This window comes from Centruroides vittatus, unplaced genomic scaffold, assembly GCF_030686945.1.
Source record: "Centruroides vittatus isolate TY-2023 unplaced genomic scaffold, ASM3068694v2 contig_519, whole genome shotgun sequence".
Lineage (NCBI taxonomy): Eukaryota > Metazoa > Arthropoda > Arachnida > Scorpiones > Buthidae > Centruroides > Centruroides vittatus.
In genome coordinates, this window is record NW_027122304.1 from 79,391 (window position 1) to 86,879 (window position 7,489).

Genomic DNA, 7,489 nt, shown 5'->3' on the forward strand with positions numbered 1-7,489 from the left:
AATATCGGCATGCACTTCCATGTCTGTTTTCGTTTCAATGACTGAATATTACTCATTGAAAACTTAAATTAAATATTCAATATATTACTTTTGCCGGAAATTGCTAATTTCATATTATAGATCGAAGTGCGAATTACTATATTACACATGTAAGAAATTCTGCGAATTTTAACAATAAATAATTTCATATTGATGGATGTTTTTTTATTCTATAAATAACAACTACTGTATTTGAAATTTGTTCTGTCGGTTTACTCCGATAAAACAAGACAATTCAAGACGTAAGCGATCCGCCAAGGTTAGATGCCTCCCGGGAGGGCTTTTAACAGAAAATGGTTTCTATTCAGGTGTTAAACGAAAAGAAAACCTGGAAAATTTCACGTGACGATCATTGATGAGGCGCGAACTAACAACCAATTATCATTGTTCAGTGGTTCTATCCAGTCGGTTATTGGTAATCTTTTATTTGAAGTGAACCTTGTGTATTGTTTATTTAAATAAATATAAAATACACATGGCCGACGGTAATACATTGTATAAGTATATAAAAAACAACGTTTAACAAATTACTTTGCTTTTCGTTTATTCTTCCGTCGTTCGCTATCAGTTGACCAGTCCACATTTCCACAAATACGAAGGCGACCTTTCTTTATAGGCTACTGCCGAAAGGTCGCCTTCGTATTTGTGGAAATGTGGACTGGTCAACTGGTAGCGAACGACGGAAGAATAAACGAAAAGCAAAGTAATTTGTTAAACGTTGTTTTTTATATACTTATACAATGTATTACCGTCGGCCATGTGTATTTTATATTTATTTAAATTGTAATTTTTACGGAAAGTGGCGATAGCTCCAGAGGACGTTTTACCTATTTTACATTTTGTTACGTCGGCAGTAGCCTATAAAGAAAGGTCGCCTTCGTATTTGTGGAAATGTGGACTGGTCAACTGGTAGCGAACGACGGAAGAATAAACGAAAAGCAAAGTAATTTGTTAAACGTTGTTTTTTATATACTTATATTGTTTATTTGTTTACGGCAAAACAACACTTGGGCGATCTGCTTAAGAGGGTATGCCTTCCGGGAGATCTTTTTAAGGCTAACTGGCCCCTATTCAGGCGTTACAGACGTAGAGAAAACTCGGAAAACTCCACGTATTCAGCCCGTCCTGGCGAGGCGCAAACCCACAATCCCAGTGTTCAGGGAACTGAACCGCTTGGCCACTGGTGAGCCTGTTAATTTGTTCCACTCAGTTTTTTAAATTAAGCAATTATGTGGATCGATAGCACACAGAGTAGAGTGAACTTGGACCGGTTTAACATAGCTTTCTTTTCTTGGTGCAAGTATTAATGGAAATCTGAACTAAACAATATTTGTGTAAAATTTGTATACTTCACTATTCAATTGAGTTTTATGCCAATCTGTACATTCGAAAAGTACAGATTAATTATTAATTAATATATTAAATGTAATAGAAATGTCTCGAACTGTTATTTTGTCTGAATCTACACATGAAAAAAGCGGAATATGGACAGTACACAAATTAATTACTCGCTTATTCACGTTATTCCTAAAATAAATTATTTCACTGATTCAACAAATGTGGTAAAGTCTATATATGTTTAACAATGAAAATCACCAACTGGTTGGTTTTAAAATATCAGTTTACCGAAAAACTCCGGAATTTTTCGGGGACGATTAGTCCCAGCTACGTCAGGCCTGTCCATCATCACACAGAGGGCCTATTGTGGACATGGCATAATTAAACCACGATGGACTTGAAAAAAGTCCTATTAGTATCCACAGCACCGTAAAAGTTATTAAAATACACAAAAAAATATCTACTCACACGCTACTTCTGAATAATTGAACTACTTAATTTTGTACTAATTTTTTTACACACATTCCTGTAAAATAAATGTAATTACGGTATACAAAAGCATACAATCACGAAAGTCAAGTACATTCTGCAACTTTAGTGTAAGTTTAATCATAATCAATAATTAAATTAGTATTCATTCTTAATTATTGGTCCTGTTAATAACTATTTTATTTCTAAATTTCCATTATAACATAACTAATTAAATTAATATATATAACATGCTATATTGTATACTATAATTAATCATTATAAATTTGTGATGAAACTGTTACTCATGTTATATAGTAAGTATAAACAAAAATATAAAAAATATTTATGAATAGTTACTAAATTGATACATTGCAGAATTCTCTAATTATGCAACGGTTAGGCATATATTAAATTCCACTTGATTACTGTAATTCCTCGAAAATTACAAAGTTTGAAATATAAAATTTGCTTCATTTTGGAGAATTTTACGCCATCAACATTGCCAAGATCTGAAATGAAACGCTTTCAAAATGCAATGTTGACGACAATACTTTTCCGGAAAAATTTCCAATTTTACAAAATTCTCATGAAAAATGTGTAACATCAAATTTGTCGTGAGAATTTCATGTTATTCTCGTATCAAGAATGCAATGTCATATGAAAATAGCTGTCTTCTACAGGAATTTTCTAAAAATATTTGTTGTAGTTTCGACATTTAGTAATAATCACTGCTTTTAGTCATAAAGTTCATGTCTACGAAGTTATATCTCAATTGATAGCCGTGGTTTCTGAGAAAAATAATGAAAAAATGGCAGCTGGCATAAATACAATGTTGATTCCAAAATAATTTGATAATGGCATAACGATAAAGACAAGCTTAAAGCTAGAGTTCAATCCGGCAATTTCAAGAGAAGACGTCTCCAAAGAGGCGGAAGAAACCCTTTAAGTGAATTCCTTCAAGGTATAAGGTAAAGTGAAATGAAGAACAAAGCAGAAGACTGGATAGACATGATCTGAAAAGTTCCAGAAGAATGGTCTTGAAGAATGCAATAATGAAACTGTATGATATGTGAAACGTTAGGTGACTACAATCATTCTAAAGTGTCGGTAATTGAGTAATATTTTCTGATAAACGACAGGCAGCAGGTGCCTTTGCAACCTTTCTGAATTTGCCTTGAGCAACACCCATATTTTCAAAATTTTGGCTAAGCCACTGACAGTAGTATAATTCGATAAATCAGAAAACAGAATCTTGACATTCTGCAAATCGTGTTGAAAGCTTATTGGATTTGAACGTGTTTACATGTTTGGCACGAATTGAACACTTCATTGAAATATGTGTTCTTTCAGACTTACAAAATAAAAAAAGTCCTTTTCTTACTGGTTCCAACAGTGTACGTATTGCCGGGACAGTACAAGAATCAGACAAACCAAGTTATGTGTAAGGTTTCCTGTAGAACAATTTCGAACCTTCTATAGCACCGACTCATCACACTGGCATCGTCGTAACCACATCTTCGCATATACTGAATTTCAACATTTAATTCCTTTAAGGAGACAAAGCTGTTGTTATTGCCTTCCGAAGTACAGTACTTTATATTAAAAGGGTAGATTGTTGGATGAGTCACAAGAAGCTGGAAAACGAGAAGTAAACACAAAAAACAATGGTTAAGGTGAGCCTAGGTATACAAAATGGCGGCGCTTCTGGTAACCTCGATGGCAAGTGTTTTTAGAAATGTAGATGGCGCTGATAGTAATGATGCCTTCGTATGCAAATATCCATCAAAAAATTCCATTCAGGAAACGTGAGAAATAATGTGAATTTTGAATTTTGGTTACGATGTAGACGGATTATGTACGTTGTTAATTTTTTAAAAGTGTCTGTGTTTTTTTCAAAGTTTGTACAATTTACTCGAAGTCTAAAGTTATCGAGGAGGAAAGTTTGTCAATGGTAATTAACATGATAAACGTGTCATTAATATGTTTAATGCGTGTAAAATGTCATAAAAGTGTATTAAAGGTGCGTTAATATTGTGTAAGCGAGGTAAAAGTTTTGTAAAGGGTTTACGTGTGGTTTAAATTTGCGTTTAAAGTATGTAAATGTGTTAAATGTGAGCTAAATGTGTTTAAATGTGGTTTAAATGTGCGTTTATAGTGTGTAAATGTGAGTTAAATGTGTTTAAACGTGATTTAAAGTGTGCAAAGGTGTGTTAAACGTGTTAAATTTGTCATAACCAAGGATATGTAATAGTGATTTCCGATACGAAAGACAACGTGAACGACACATGGAAGGCTAGGTGGCCGTGGATCGCAGGTGCCAACCTCTATGGAGACGCTGCCTATCGTAGATGAAAAGTCGAGAGATGTGAATTGTAAGACTGCAGTTCTTAAGAAGAGTAAAATTTATGTACAATACAGACGAATTTTGTTCGAACCACTGATGTACAGTATGTATAGAATCTCGCAATTCACTTTGTCCATGCATCGATTGAATTTATAGGTAGTATGACGACTTTTTTATTTTTCGTTTCTGGTCCAAGAGTAGGAAAAGAAACCAAAAGCAGGGGAAAAAGTAAGTAGCAAATTTACGTTTTAAAAATGTCTTAGTTTTAAAAAAGATTAAATATAAGCGCGTTTATGTTATTGTCGTGGTCGCCATCTTGTTTGCACATTTGCGTGTGCAAACAAGATGGCGGCCGGAAGTGCCGCCATTTTTGTATACCAAAGCTCACATTAACCAAAACAATATTGAGGAAGAAGTTTCATTACAACAACCGTCACAACGTACCGCTTCATAAAAAATGGCGGAAAGATCAATGTTGACAATTGGCAGAGAAATAAATTAAACGAATAGGCCTAAATTGAAATAAAATATTGGAACTTTAGCATTACGACATAAAACATAATAATAATATATATATATATATATACCAACATAAATCCTAGAACAGGTTTATGTTGGCATATGTAAAAGCATATTTTATTAACGCGATGTATAAAATTAAGAAATTTTAATGAAATCTCGTCGTGGCCTAGTAATAAACCGTTCACAGCCAAGCACTAGTTTGTGGACAATCAGTACTTGCCATCACCAGTGATTTAGGCCGTCAGCAGCTTTCCTTTTGTGGGTTACAGAACTATTTACTTAATTTCTTTTTAATTAGCGTATCCATGTTCTGTGGTATACGTTTCTTTTGGTACTTTATTGTTACATAAGGACTATCCTCAAGAATAAATTCTCCATACATTCATTATATATTATTTATTATTATTTTTTCAGACGTTTAGAACTGCTACATTAGAACAGAACATATTAGCAGGACCTCTCAATGTATTGGGCATTTGCTACTAACCAGGGGCATATCCAGGGAGATGCTTTTGGTGTTGTAGCACCCCTTGATACTAAAGCAATCAATTTTGTTACTTTAAAACGAAAATAAATATAATAGCGCATGATACTTAATCTTACCTAATTAAAGTCATGTAACTAAAGTAATTCTAAGATACTCTAATTTGTTTTCATCCAACTCGCTAGGCTATCTTACGGCACGTTGTATTATTAATTCGAGGAAATAACAGAGGGCCTCATTCGTTACGATATACATTATGTTTTGGCGCCTTTTTGGTTTCCGTTTCCGGTTTCAGATTTTGAAATACTTAAAAAATTTACCATCAAGTAGGTAGCTATCCCCAAATCAAATACAGAATTATTAACAGCTTTACATAAAATCGGAGGCGGACATCTTACTGTATAAGTTCTTAAATTATTTTCGCAATATAGTGTGATTTTTACAATTATTATTCGACTTAACTCCAGAATATTAGAAGTCCGATACATTGAAGAACGTTACATCGAAGATGGGCTGTATTTGTCTGCCACTTACAGGAAATTTAGCAGTAGATCTTCGCTTTAAACCTTTATAACGGATGTCAAACGGTCGTAAAGCGAGAATCTTCTGTATTAGCCCGAAAGTAAATAAGTATTTAAAACATAACTGAATATATTCATTTTTATGTGCACTTTATTTATTTGAAATACAAAATTAAGCGGTTTCAATAACAAATTACTCTATTTACTGGTAACATTAATATAAAGTTGTATGCAATCAAGCATTAACAAAGGTTAACATGCGGATATTATAAATGTATTCGGATTTACTTTACCTTTTTTAACAAAGGATTCAAATCTATAAAATTGCAGACAAAAACTCATTTTTATTTTCTTTTATGTGTTCTTCGAGTATTTTTGATACGCCATTTTCTAAACCTTTTCTAACCGCATCTTTAGAGCACTTCAACATTTTGTCGGCTATAATCCTAAATGCCCAATTGAAAAAAATTGTTACTCCCGAGAATCGCGTAACTTTGAAGTTACCGTAATGTGTTATTTTAAATTCATACATTTTTATCAATTGCTCTTGCGGTGAAATTTTAATTATGAGGTTTATTTTTACATGATCCAAATTTCCTTCCGACTTACCATGGATCAGAACTGGTGTTAGTGGTACCTTCAGTCTGAAGTTCATATTAAATCGAATATTAGACGCTTCCAGTTTATAAAAGATATATGTTTTATTCAGTCTTGGTTTAATTATGGTATTGTTTAATCTGTAGAGATCCGATAATCCTCGAAAATATATGTTTCTTCCTTCAAAATATCCGTCTTGAATATCAGCAACATGAAGGGGTTCCAATTTATACGTAATCAGAGGATCGAATGCCAGTTCTTCCAACAGCTTATCCATATTTCTATTTGCTCTGTCGATATTGTTTTCTGCAACTAAAGAAATCATTTTTTAAGTGTAAATTTAAGAGAAATATCTATCAGATTGCAAGAAGCTACTTTTAAAAATCTTTTCTAGAATAAATAACTTAGAAATATATTTCTCCTGGAGTTTATGGCCACCAATTAACACTGATATATGCGATCGCGAAATCACGTCTTGCCAACAGGCTGGCCACGTGAAGTTTTCGGGTTTACTTCACGTATCCTACAATTAAATTGAGATTAGTATCCCAGAGAAAGTCTTCCAAAAGGCCCTTGGCAGGGGAAAATCTGGAAAGGGAGCATGGCATCGCCCAAGTGTGGCGCTTCCTTATCCCTGTAATACAATTCAATTCTATAATTCTATACAATTTCAAGTGGTACTATACACCAATAGGTGGAACCTACTGTTCTGTACGTATACTGTTCTGTACGTACTTTTTTGTCCTTAACCTTGATGTTTAGATAAGGCATATTTAATTTTTCATTCCTATGTCTGCGTTACTGCTACCTCACGTTAACTAATCAATAACTCAAATGTTTATTACCAATACTTTTAAAATTTACAATAAAGAAGAACATGTCTGAAACATATTGTAACCACAGTTAAAATTGATATTACTCAGATATCCCGTGACTTAAAATACTATGGCAAATTAACCTCGATTAAATACAACAAAACAAAAATGCTTACATGAAAATGCTGTAATTGATAGTAAGAAGGGAATAAAATACGAAATTTTAGTAAGAAAGAGCTTCATCCTCGAATGTTAAAGCGTCTTCCTTATGACAGAAGATTGGAAACAATGTGGTTTTTCCCTTATTTATAGTTGCTCTAAGCAGAGGAAGTTAGAAGAAAAGAAAGAACAAAATCGA

At 33.3% G+C, this 7,489-nt stretch overlaps 1 long non-coding RNA gene across 1 annotated transcript; it reads right to left on the reverse strand.

Annotated features, from left to right (window-relative positions):
* Nucleotides 1-5,852: 5,852 nt before the first annotated feature.
* Nucleotides 5,853-7,489, reverse strand: LOC136978375 (uncharacterized). The gene is made up of 2 exons (XR_010881213.1): nt 7,308-7,489; nt 5,853-6,628 (listed from the first exon to the last, which is right to left on the reverse strand). It is a non-coding gene; the product is annotated as an uncharacterized lncRNA (long non-coding RNA).